The sequence below is a fragment of the Lithobates pipiens genome, unplaced genomic scaffold (assembly GCF_037356315.1).
Source record: "Lithobates pipiens isolate NorthernLeopardFrog02 unplaced genomic scaffold, aLitPip1_a1.2 Scaffold_8, whole genome shotgun sequence".
Classification (NCBI taxonomy): Eukaryota; Metazoa; Chordata; class Amphibia; order Anura; family Ranidae; genus Lithobates; species Lithobates pipiens.
Genome location: NW_027507903.1, coordinates 651,498,938 through 651,512,990, shown reverse-complemented (window position 1 = coordinate 651,512,990; position 14,053 = coordinate 651,498,938).

The window sequence follows — 14,053 nt, the reverse complement described above, 5'->3', positions numbered from 1 at the left end:
CATGTGAGGTATCGCCGCGATCGTCAGAGCGAGAGCAATAATTCTAGCACTAGACCTCCTCTGTAACGCTAATCTGGTAACCGTAAAAAATGTTTAAAGCGTCGCCTATTGAGATTTTTAGGTACCGTACTTTGTCGTCAATCCACAAGTGCGTGCAATTATAAAGTGTGACATGTTTGGTATCTATTTACTCGGCGTAACATTATCTTTCACATTATGCAAAAAAAATTGGATAATTTTACTGTTTTTTTTTTTTTTTTAATTCATGAAAGTGTACCTTTTCCCAAAAAGTTGCATTTAAAACACCGCTGCGCAAATACCGTGTGACATAAAATATTGCAACAATCGCCGTTTTATTCTCTAGAGTTTCTGTTAAAAAAAATATATATAATGTTTGGGGGTTCCAAGTAATTTTCTAGTAGAAAATATGGATTTTAACTTGTAAACACCAAATTCCAAAAATAGGCTTAGTCATGAAAGGGTTAAGAACTTTCCAATGTCTAGCTATAATATTCTTTATATCGTGATGTTGATTTGAATACCCCGTGATAAAGGCAAACTTAAAGGAATTATCCTCCTTTTTTGGTTTAACCACCAGTAGTTCATCTCTATCTTTCTCAAGGGCTGAGAGAAAGGCCTTTTCAAGCAACTCTTCTTGATATATCTATATGGATACACAAATCTCAATCCCTCCACTTAGTGCATCACCACAGCGCTCAAATTGCCCACACCCTTTATTTGTTTATTATTAGAAACAAATTTTGATGCACCTATGTTTTGTTGAATACGTTTGTTTAAAGCGGAGGTCCACCCTAAAGTGGACCTTCCGCTCATCGGAACCCTCCCCCCCCTCCGGTGCCACAATCGGCACCTTTCAGGGGGGAGGGGGGTGCAGTTACCTGGATAATCCAGGTAACTGCACCCACTTCCGGGATAGCTCTCTGCGGAAAGGGGCGTAACTTACGCCCCTTTCCGCAAGTGCCCGCCCCTTCCCGCATGCGCAGTAGGGAACCGGGAAATGAAGCCGAAAGGCTCCATTTCCTGATTCCCATACCCAAGATGGCGGCGGAAGGACCCGACAGACGACCTAGCGATCGGCTTCGGGTGCCGACATCGCGGGCGCGCTGGACAGGTAAGTGTCACTATTTTAAAAGTCAGCAGCTGCAGTATTTGTAGCTGCTGGCTTTTAAAAAAAAAAAAAACGCGGAGTCCCGGTGGACTCCCGCTTTAAGTAGCAGTTGAGGTTTAGGGTGTGGGCAATTTGAGCGCTTTGATGATGCACTAAGTGGAGGGATTGAGATTTGTGTATCCATATAGATATATCAAGAAGAGTCCATCACGACCGGGAGTCCATCACATTTTTATTGACAGGAAATGAACGGAGGGGGGTAAGAAGACATACTACGTTTCCAATGAAACTGATACGACGTTTGAAGTACAAAACAAGTTGTGAGCTACTGGTCCCTGTATGCCTGTTGCTGCAGCGACCTCAATGGGTTTTTGTTTACAACCACCATTTGCGAAGAGTTCTGTTTAAGAAGTTACTTTTTCTTGCACATACTAAGGACGCTACCTCCGCAGAAAGCAGAAAGTACGCGACACTGCAGCCTACCTTATTGAAAGTTTTACAGACGACCGGACATTCATTACTAAGAGAACACTGTACTGTTCCCATGCGATATCGCCGTGTCCAGCGGCATCCACTGGAGGGGGTCATGGGGCGATCCCGAGGAGACTGGTATCGGATTTCTATGGTTCAATTTGCCATGCATAGTGCACGTGGTGGACTCGGAGGCTCACTTTGTGCCAGGCTGGGTTGGTGGGCAGCCGTGTCGGCCTGGGTACTGTACGGTACTTTTTCTGATAATGTGACGTGATGACTTGTATCCCAGTAGTGTGGAGACTGGGCGACCCCCTCAAGCGCTCCATGGTATTCGCATCTATTAGGAAACATTTCCCAGCTATATGTGTATTGCAGGAAACTCACCTGACACCAGACACGGTGTCGTGGCTGGGATTTGCGTGGGCGGGAAGGCAGTACCATTCTACCCACAATTCATATTCACGGGGGGAGTGAGCGTAATGGTGCATTGTACCCTGGATTTTCTGTATGCTGTATGAGCTGTATGAGTCGCGCATTGACCTAGAGGGTAGATATGTATTTTTACTCTGCAGAGTGTCACGGTTAACATTTATTCTTGCAGCGGTATATATACCTCCACCGTTTGCTCTGGGGGTGCTGCGTGAACTACTGGCATTTCAATTGGCTAACCCGGGGACCCCCCTAGTGTTGGTGGGGGATCTTAATGGCATCATAGATCCATGGTTAGATAGACACCCTCCACCAGTGGGAGGGGATACAAGACCTAAACCGGCCTTAGCTAAATTTATAGAGGCAGTGGGGTGGATAGACCCCTGGAGAAAGAGGAATCCCATGGAAAAACAATTCTCGTGTTTCTCTAAGACACATATGTCCCTATCCAGGATTGATGTATGCCTGTGTTCGGCCCCGGCCTTTCAGCATGTGGAGAAGGTGGTGTACCTTACTAGGAGTATCCCGGATCACTCTCCCCTGGTGACCCACCTGAAGGTTAGGCCGGCCTCTGAGCCCCATGGAAATTAAATGCCTTTTGGTTAAATCTTTTCCCTTCTCACGAAAAAATAGAAGCAGATTTAGCTGCCTACTGGCAGAGCCACTTAGCCCACGTACACACGGTCGGAGATTTTGGCAACCAAATCCGTCGGATTTTGCCCGTCGGATTTAGTCCGACGGATTGTGTCCGAAACTGTTGCATACACACGGTCGGGCCAAGTTGTCTGATTTCGCGTTTGCCAAGAACGCGGTGACGTAAGCCGTGTACAGCGGGACTAGAAAAAGGAAGTTCAGCACCACGTCCGGCACCCTTTGGGCTCCTTCTGCTGATCTCATGTTTTAGTAGAAGTTTGGTGAAAGATGATTCGCGCTTTTCAGATTAGTGATTCAGATTGCTACTGCTCTTCAGTTTGTGCTTGTCTTTGCGTATCTGATAATCAGTGCGTGCAGTCATTAAGTATTTGCTTCTCATTGTGGACTCTATCTTGGTATAGTACGCTTTGAAAGGCATTTTTTATTGTCTGCTTGCTTCTGCTATTCAGGTCGTCCTTTCAGGCCTTGCTGTTTAGCATTGCTTTCTGGTTTCCGTTCTGACCAGCCGACCGTTTTCCAAACATGTTTCGTCTACGTACTCATCGTACAGTTTGTGCTGTGCAGGGGTTCTTACTTTGACTTTGACACAAGCCAAAGGGCTTGTGTCAAAGTCAATGTAAGAACCCCTGCACAGCACAAACTGTACGATGAGTACGTAGATGAGTACGTAGATGAAACATGTTTGGACGACCAAGAATTGGTTGCGCCAGCATCACCAGTTCTCCCACATGCCTTTGCTCCGTGAGATCCGCGAGAATAATCCTGATCATTTCTCGTTTTTCACTGTCTGCTGGCTTTGCTGTCCCCTTATATAACCAGGCAGGATATCTGCATGCGGCAAGCCATCACTCCGGAGCAGAGGCTCATCTCCACGTTGCGCTACTTGGCGACCGGGAGAAGCCTTCAGGACCTCAAGTTCTCTACAGGCATCTCCCCCCAGGCTCTGGGGATCATTATTCCAGAGACCTGTTCTGCCATCATTCAGCTCCTGCAGGACTATATTATGCTAAGTTTTATCCTTAAACATCACATTCTATGTATTTCATGATTGCTAATGTCTTGCATTTCTTTCCTCATTCCCTAATTACCATCATTGCAATATGCTCTAATTTATATGCTCTGCCCCTTTATCCTCATGCAGATTTGCCTCACTAACTTCCCCACCATGCTCTTCTTGGCCCCTAAAACTATAGTCTAGTCACTTGACAATGTCTTTTGTCAGCTCCATAGTATTGTTTTCCCCTAAACACCCCCTAAAATCTCTACAAATGTTATGTGTGTGCTTCAATTCATGCAAAGTAACCTTTTTAGTGTTTTTTTGGAGTTGTGCCAAACTCATTAGGAACCCCCCTCCCCCCAACTGCTAGCTCAGCTGATAGCAATTTTCTATCTGATGACTTGACCAAACCCAATACACACTCTAAATACCTTTTTCATGATAACATTTATGGAACAATTCACCAAAGCATGTAGTGTAAGGGCCTGCCTCAATACTTTCAAATGCTATTTTGATTTTTTAACACATTAATTTTCTTTCTATGTAATAGCAGAATGTCAAAATGTCCTTCCATTTTGTTATTATGACACTTCTTACCTGTCCGGTGGGCTGGCAATAGTGTAACTAAGGAGGGGCTTCACAAAGTATCACACATTATTTAGGCATTCAGCTCTCAATCAAGTGGAGAGGGTTACCTCTCCTAAACATCCCCCCTCATTTTTTATCAAGGGCCCATCAGATGGGGGGGATGGGGGGGTTAGGACTCTCATAAGGGGACCTTACACTTTAGGCTTTAAATACTCATTTAATGTTATACTAATTTTGGCCAAAAATGTGGGTGTCTAATCTGCATGCAATGTTGATTTGTAAAATTACTATTTTTTTTTTCTTTTGTCACTACACAGTGTCCTTCAACGCAACAGGAATGGCAGACTGTGGCCTCCCACTTTGCCATTTTTATTATAGTTGTGCCTTTTTCAGCAACAGTGCAAACCCAAGTTCAGAGTGAGATGAGGGGACAGTCTCTTCATCAGATAATCTTATTATGTTGTGGGTCTGCTACACACACACACCTTCTTTTTGTTAACTAATGTGTAGTGCATTACTGATCTAAATCATGCTCATTTTCAGCACCATGGCAGGAAAATGGCATGATTGTCCAAATTTACACCTCACTGTGGGTGCTTTTTACTAAAGGCACATCCACTATGCACTACAAGTGCACTGCGAAAGTACACCTGAAATTGCACTTGGAGTGCAAAGTGGAGTTGCCTTTAGTAAATCACACTCCTTCTCAGCACAAACTCAAATTTCACTACAAATACATTTTAAGCCCAATGAAAAAGGAAGCCACACATTGTTGAGAATTGAACTTTTTAATACAAGCACATTCATATGTGCGTTTAGTAAAGGTTTTTACAACAAACCAAGAGATTTTGGGTATCCAAAACCGAGTTTAATCATATTTATTTTTTACTTGTTTTTTGTGTAAACAGGCATGTATCAAACCGTAAAATACAGAACACAGGAACTTACAAAGTTCAACTTGGAAAAGTGAAGACAATATCACACATGAGTATGTACAAACTGGGCTGATATTGCCTTCATCACATGGGGTGTGAGCCATGGAAAATACAAATTTGCAAGATACACACAGTGTGTCAACATGTGCTATCTCCCATCATGGGAGATCAATGTACATGCTTTGGGGCTGCAACCCCTTCATTTCAGACACTTTACACAAAACATGTACATTGATCCCCCATGATGGGAGATAGCGCATGTTTACACACTCTGTGCATCTTCCAAATTTTGAATTATGCAAAATACAACATTTTGTAATTAAAAAGCAAAAATAAAACCCTATCTAGTTTTTTTTGTTTTCACACTCTCCCCAAAACATCAATGATGTTCTTCATTTTATTTTTAACATCATTGATGTTTTGTTGTACAATTTCCAAATACCTATTGCACCCCATTATCTCCCCGATCAAGATCTGGGCACTTTCACTGGTAAAATGGGAATCTTCCTCCACATCACCTAGAAAAAAAAAAAAAAAAAAAACACACCATGTAATCCAAATATGGTGATATACATTGATGAGCTTACCGGAAGCTGGGTTCTCCGACACTCACCTGGTGTGGTGACAATTTGTCCAACCTCCACAATCTCTTTCTCCCTCCTCCTCCTGCTCCTCTGTTTCTTCTTTTGGAAGTTGCCCTTCTTTGGGAGGGGTGTGGTCCCTGGTGTCCTCATGGTCCCTGGTGTCCTCATACTTGCAGAGTCTTCTCTCCCCTATGAGAATGTAAACAAAGATTAATTAGCACACAGAGGGCAGAAATAGGAATACGAAACATTGCTTGGAAGTGTTGTACAACTGTGTTTTTGGGCCGAGTTATAAGGTGAGAACATTATTGGGGCCACTTTGTTAAGCTGAATACTTCCCTGCAGAACGATGTTTCATACGAACGAACGAAACCATGACCTTGAAAGTGGCCATTTTAAAATGCACAACATGAAATCAAAGCACATGGAGCATGTATGCAAGCAAGAATAATCATATGAACACACGATAACTACTTACTTTTTTTAAGAACACACTTGATCCTTAGGTACTGCTCGTGCTCCCTCAGTTTCAGGTCTGACCAGCGTTTTCTCAGTTGATCCCCAAAATTCTTCAGAAGACTCTTCCCAACTTTGTTCATGATCTTGGCCTTTCTGATATTTGGGTTTGGGTAAGGTCCATACTTCCCATCATAGTCGGTCCTGTTCAATATGTCGACCATCTCCAACATCTCTCCAAAAGACATATTTGAGGCCTTAAATATTCTCTTCCTGGATCGGGACGTTTCAGGCTCTGGGCTTTCCTCACCCTCCTCCTCGTTAGTGGAACTATTATTGCGCACCTGCGTTCTCTCCGCCATGTGCTCTCCCCACTGCGCGGGAAGCGAAGGGGCGGGGAATAGTCTGGAAAGAATGTCAGGGGCGGGCGGAGTTTCACGCATGTGCACTGTATATAAAGCGCCACACATGTGTATCGTCCGTACCATCTGGGAGGAGAGTGTGAGTCACGGACGCGGCGAATGTCGAAACGAAGGTAACATTTTTAACTTTGTGCTTCACTAGACTGCTTGTATCTAGGCCGCTGTTGGGACAAGATTAGGAGGGATTTTAACTGCATTATTAGTATTTGAGGGTTTGTCTTGTGTTGTGTCTTGCAGACCCATTCAGCAATCCCAACTTTATGGGGCTATTCCTCGAGCTCTACATGGAGATGCCCTGCCTGTGGCAGTTCCACAACAAGTTTTATTATGACAGATCAAAGAGGAACGCAGCACTGGAGAAACTGCTTGCTTTGGTGCAGATCAGGGTCCCCATGGCAGACATGACATATTTGAATTGCAAAATTGTGGCCATGAAGCTTACATATTTCAGGGAGAGAAAGAAGCACCTGGAGTCCTTGAGAGCAGGAGATCCAGATGCTGTTTATTACCCCAGGATGGTGCTGCATTTTCTGGTAGACCAGGGGGTACCCAGGCCACCACTCTCCAGGCTTCCTCCAAGGCATCCTTCACCCCCAGCTGAGGCTTCTGATGTACAACCTGGGCCTTCCAGGCAGCACCATGTGGTGGGGCCCAGCTTGAGACAGGTATTGCATTGTTGAACATATTTCTTGTGTTATATTTAATGATGTTAACTAGATGTTCTTATTGATCAGTAAGTTGAGAAGTGGTTTACATCTCATGAGACAGTAGTGACCAAAAATGATTGGGACGGGAAAGAAAAATGCTGGTGTCAGAATGATAGTCTGTTCTATTTGGTAACAGTCAAATAGCAAAAGCCAGGAGCACAAAATGTTGTGATTGATGATAAAAAAAATAAAACTATGTCCCCTTTTCATACACAAGAAGACCTCAGTCGGGGGGAGGCGGTGGCAAGTGGCAGCCAGGAGGTCCACCAACGCCCTCCTCCTCCTGCCCCAGCTACAGGAGCCCAGCCACAGCCTGGAAGGATGCCTGGTGGGAAGTCACAAAGGAAGACCAGAGAGTGATGGCCTGGGTTGAGTCTGGTGTGCCAGAAGATGCAGCCTCTTGAAGATCACCATCCTGGGGACAGAAATGGCATCTGAATTTCCTGCTCTCTAGGACTTCAGGAGCAGACTTCTCTCCCTGAGATATGTACTCCTCAGGCCAACAATTTTTTGATATCTCATTTAGTCATGTCTGCCCTGGGGGCCAAAGGCTGCACCAAAGTTTTGAAGTTTCTCCAGTGCTGCGTTCCTATTTTTATTTTCAAGCAAACTAAATAAATTTTATTTTTGTTTGATGAAATACTTGTGTAATGTGTTTTCCTTCAAAAAGTAGAGTTTATTTGTGAGCAGGCAGGTACATTTCCAAAATACAAAGTGAACTAAAGAACAAGGGGTACCAACACTAAACAACCTCCTGTAGATTAAAAAAGAAAAAATCTAAAAAATACAATAATGTTGTTGTTGTAAGTTTACACCCAAAAAAAAAAAAAGGAGGAGAAATGAGCAGTGTCTTTAAAGGAGATTTTTAGGGAATCCCCCCCCCCCAAAAAAAAAACATTGTGTAGATGTGACGCAAAATAAAATTGTATTGCTGAAATGGTTAAAAAAGAGTAATGAAATCCGTTCGGGAGAAGTGTGTGTGACTATGAGCATCAAAAGAAGTTGGTTCTTGCAGCATTGTAAAGAACAAGAGAATGCGCTTGATGAATGATTTTTTTAACATTGCAGCGTGACGAATGTGCTATATCGCTTACGAGCAGTAGTTTTACCTGAACGAGCGCTTCCGTGTCAGAATTTGAATGCGAGCATGCATGGCACTTGGTCCGATGAAAATACTCTACACATGATCGGATTAGGTCCGTCCGGCACAGTTGGTCAGGAAATATTTCCAACATGTTGGAAAATTGGGTCGGACGGAGATTCAGACGGAATCAGTCCGATGCATACCACACACAGTCGGATTATCTGACGACACGGTCCGATAAGACGCATTCCGACAGATTATCCGACCGTGTGTATAAGGGCTTAGACCGTCCTGATTTAAATATTGCCTGGGATGCTTTTAAAGCTTACATGAGGGGACTTTTTATATCTGAGGTCAACTCCATTAAACGTAATACATCCGAGCAGAGGGAACATGCGGACAGGATGGTGAGACGGCTAGAGGGGGAGTACATTGCTAAGGCATGGGGGAGGCATGGATAGCGGCTCAGGATGTGCTTCATAGAATTGATACCTCCAGGGCTGACCGAAAAAGGTTCTTTAATAAATTAGCATTCTATGAAGAAGGGAAACAGATGGGAAGACTTCTAGCTAAAATAGCGCATGCACAACAGTCGTCCCCTTCCACTGGGGCCCTACGCAATAAATCGGGGAAAGTAGTCAACAATCCTGATTTGGTCATGCAGGTGATGGTGGATTTCTACTCGGAACTGTACCAATCTACACAGACCTACTCCGTAGAGGAGGTCCGGGAGTTCTTGCATGGGATTGAGTTACCGTGTTTGACGGAGTCCCAGGCGGGAGATCTTGAGGCCCCCATCACAGTAGAGGAGATGCATATTGCTACCAACTCCTTTCCCAACTCCAAGGCCCCGAGGGATGATGGCATTCCCATTGAAGTGTGCAAACGGTATGGGGACATTATCCTACCGCAATTACTTCATACCCTTAACTTGGCTAAAGAGGCCCGGCATCTCCCAGATTCCATGAGACGGGCCAGTATAGTGCTGCTGCTCAAGCCTGGGAAAGACCCTATGGATCCAGGCTCGTATAGGCTGATATCGCTCTTACAGAGCGATATCAAAATACTCACTAAAGTACTGGCACTGAGACTGAATAAGGTGATATTGTCCATTATTTATCCGGATCAGTCTGGGTTAATCCCGGAAAGGTCCACAGCCATTAATCTCTGTCGCTTATTTCTTAATATGCAGACCCCGGCGGACAGCATGGGGGACAGGGCTTTGCTATCCCTGGACGCCCACAAAGTGTTTGATAGCATAAAGTGGCAGTACCTATGGGCAACTCTGACTAAATTTGGATTTGGACCAGGGTTCTTATCGTAGATACAACTTTTGTATAACTCCCCATCGGCGGTCATTAGAGAGGCAGGTTGGACATCCTCCCCTTTCTCGCTACACCGGGGGACTAGACAGGGGTGCCCCCTGTCTCCCTTACTGTTTGCCTTAGCCATAGAGCCGTTGGCCACGTTGGTGCGCTCTAACCCCCTAAAAACTGGCTTTAAATACAGACAGATGCATGAAAAACTGATGTTATATGCTGATGATACCATGCTACTGCTAGTAGATACGGGTGGATCCCTGGGTGAGGGCATGCGGGTGGTTAAAACGTTTGGGGTATTCTCCGGCCTGGAAATCAATTGGTCCAAATCGAACATCATGATGTTGGATTCCACTACCCCACAGGGACCCATGGTGCAAGACATCCCGGTTTCTACTAAATTTAAATATCTTGGGATATGGGTCACACTGCAGCAGGGTGAATACATCTCACTAAATCTTTTCCCGTTATTAGGCAGTATCAAGGACAAATCCAAAGTCTGGGCAAAATTAAAAATGTCCCTAGTGGGCAGAGTAAATCTTACCAAAATTATCTTCATGCCTCAATTACTTTATATCCTGCACAATACACCTATGGTAATTCCTCTAAAGTTTTTTAGAATAATTAACTCTTTAATTAGAGCCTTTATTTGGCTGAACAAGCCCCCTAGAATTAAACTGGAACAGCTGCAGAAACCTAAAGAGTCACGTGGACTTGCCCTTCCCAACCCCTGGCTATACGATTTAGCTTCTCAGCTTCAACGCATTGCCAGGCTGATGAATACGGAGGCAGGGAGGGGGGGGGGGGGGTGACACGGTTGATCCCACAACGATCCTTCTTAAGCATAACACGGGAACTGATAAGGTGGTAACTGGACTGGAGGCCTTAATGTTCGCCAAGTCCAACAGGCTCCTCCCCACATATGCCCTAATTCAGAAAATTTGGAACAAAACTCGCCAACTGCAGGATGTACTGGGCTTTATAGTCCAATATGGAACAACCATTATTATGGGAAGTTAGTTATTTTGACCTGTGCGGACTGGAGTCACTCACCTTGTCCATATTTTTACTGCTGGAAAGCTGCTCTCCTTTACAGAGCTGCAGGAAAAATTTGGTCTACCTCAATCAATGTACTACCCTGCAGCTAAGACATGCAGTCAAGGCGCCGGCAGGGAATAATCCATGGGTAGTGTCCCCGACCCCATGATGGAACTACACAGTTTTAAGGGCTTTATATCTAGTATGTACGCTGTTACTTACTGCATTTTTACCTGGCTTCCCTACGGGGGTGATTTCGGCATGGGAGAAAGATGTTGGAGTGTTTGAGGAGGATCAGTGGGCGGAGGCCTTAAAGGCAATACAAGGTTGTTCACTGAACACGGCACAGCGGCTGTCACAACTGTTAATAATCAGGAGGGTTCACCTCATGCCAGCTAGGCTACATAGGATGGGCTTTGGGGACAGCGGCACATGCACCAGGTGTGCTAGGGAACATGGGGACTTGATTCACCTGATGTGGCGGTGCCCCAAACTACATCGATACTGGACGGAGGTCACTAAAACTATATCTGATGTATTTATGGTTAAGATCCCTATTGACCCTAAAGTGTGTGTATTGGGTATCTTGGATGGCCTCCAGCTTGAGGATGGCACGAAGACAGCCATAGGTAGATCGCTTTTTCAGGCTCGTAAACTCATCCTGCACCACTGGAAGGCTAGTGAGCCCCCGGTGCTGCGGGAATGGATAGATCAGATGGGTGCTACATTACGATTGGAGAGGTACATTTACCACAGCACAGGTGCCTGAATAATGTCATTTACTGTGGGATTCATGGTTGAATACCCCAGGGCTATCCCCCCTGGATCTGGTTATGGATAGATTGCTGGGTTAGGAAATGTGTTAGTGGGCAGTAACTGTTGACATTGTTGATATGATGATATGTGAAGTGGAGGGGGACGACCGGTTGCTACTAATAACTATTGTACAATGTCTATGTAGTGGGCGGCAGCAACTACTGGACCTCATTACATGTTTTGTTGTTATTGCATGATTGTAACTCTTTGGTACTTTCATTTTTTTGTAAGATTTTGTATTTCATTGTGGATTACATCAATAAAATAAATGGTTTTTCTGAGAAAAAAAAAAAAAGATTGATTCAATTCATTAAATATAATAAATAAGTATTTTATTCAACCTTGGGGAAGTTATACATCAATTTTTCGAATTGTGTTTTCAATATGATTTTTATATATAGAAATTTTGTTCGAGTAAGGCCCCTTTCACACTGATCCGCCCCGTGATGATCCGCTCGCTCAGCGGGGATCGCTCCGTTGTCCCCGCTGAGCCGGCAGCGGACAGGGCGGTCTCCGCACACTGTGCAGGGACCGCCCTGTCAGATCTCCACTCTCCTCTATGGGGATCGGATGAGGACGGACCGTCTGTCCGTGTTCATTCGATCCGCTCTGCAGACGGATAGAAAAATAGGATTTTCCTCCGTCTGCAGAATCGGACAATAGCGGAGGCGGACAATAGCGGGTGTCTGCGGGTGTTCATCCGCAGACACCCGCTATCCCATAGGAATGCATGTATGTCCGTATTTCATCCACAAACGGATGGATAAAATACAGACATAATGTCCGCATGTGTGAAAGGGGCCCAAGGCTCCCCCACCCCGGAATTGTTTATATTTATTCTAATAATTCTAATAATTCCAACAAATTTAATATATGATGTTATGCATAATTTGTATGTATGGAATAATTTTCCTTAGATTCATTTGTTATATAATATATACATGTTACAAAAAAAAAAGAATATAAATATTTATAATTTTGTTGCTTATATTTTCAATAGCCACTACGCAATACTCCTGGGGAAGCTCTGTGGAGTGAAACATGTTGAGAAATTAGTAGTATTGATAATTTATGTGCAAAGCTTTTGAAAGTGCAAAAATTAATTATGTTAAATCTTTGTTTTTTGTTATGTCTTTTTAATGAATTTTGTAATATTGTAATATTATATATTGTTGTAATTTTGTAATAAAAAATTGTAAATGTAATCTATGGTGAATTTTTGTTCTAATGTGCTAGACACATAACCAAACACCTAAAAAGTCCAGAGGTCTATGACCTATAGTCCCTTCTGTTTCCAAATTGTTAAATTGGGATGTGGTGTTTTTTCAGTTTTGGCTTCCCCTCCTTTTCTCGCTTTTTGTCTGTATGTCTGTCCTTCCCAGATCACTGTACAATCCATGTTATTTATAGAGCTCAGTAGCTCAAGCTGTAATTTCCCTTCATAACAGAATTACACGGAGGAGGGGGGAGGGGAGAGGGAGCAGATTGCTGAAACCCACCGGAGGGACCTCACTGGATTTTGTGTGAAAATTGAGGATGAATTGATCCGTGGTGTCTGTAGCTACAGAGGTCAGTGAGGTGTTGGTCACACGTGTGTCAGTACCATGTGATTATGTGACATTTATTCAGCATTTCTAAAGCCTGATAACCACCTTCCATGCCTTCCATGAATATTACAATGGCAGCACACAGTGCTGGTCACACAGGAGCGGTAGCGTTGTGTCGTGTTATAAATGAAGCAGCATGTCGCTGTCATGAGACATCCACGCTTGTCAGTCGCCTCCATTCATTTCATGGTGATGTCCAATAATCACTGGGCATTGGAGGACAGACAGCGGAGGCTCCGGTATCCCAGAATGCACTGGGAAATAATAGAGAAGTAGGACAGAGCAGCTCCGGTCACTTCTGGTTGTACAGAACAGCCGTGTGGTAACTCCAATAGCTTCTATGTGCCGGCAAAATCACCAACCAGCCAGAAATACTGACAGTGCCAGGCAGGAAATGTGTCACTGCACAGCCAAAAACCTCTTCCAATTATATATACTAATCAGCTGAACACAGAAGGATTCATCCACAAAATCCAACACCAAATACATAGAAAGACAACTGTGCAGCACTACAAGTGAGACTCCCTAAACCTAAACAGGATTTTTATTTCAAATGTTTAAACAATCCACACGTGTTTCAGCACAATTATACAGGAATATTACAATGTTAAAAAAAACAATATAAGTAAGATATTGTCAAAGTGCTCAATATTGCAGCATGATGAGCGAGACCACACAAACTTTAGCATACTATGTACATGCAAAAAACCTACTTTGTGGTCGGCCACTTATGATTGCTGATGTGCATTGACACCTCCCTTACAGGAGAGATATAAAGATAGCTGTGCAGTGCTAGAAGTGAGACTCCCTAAAC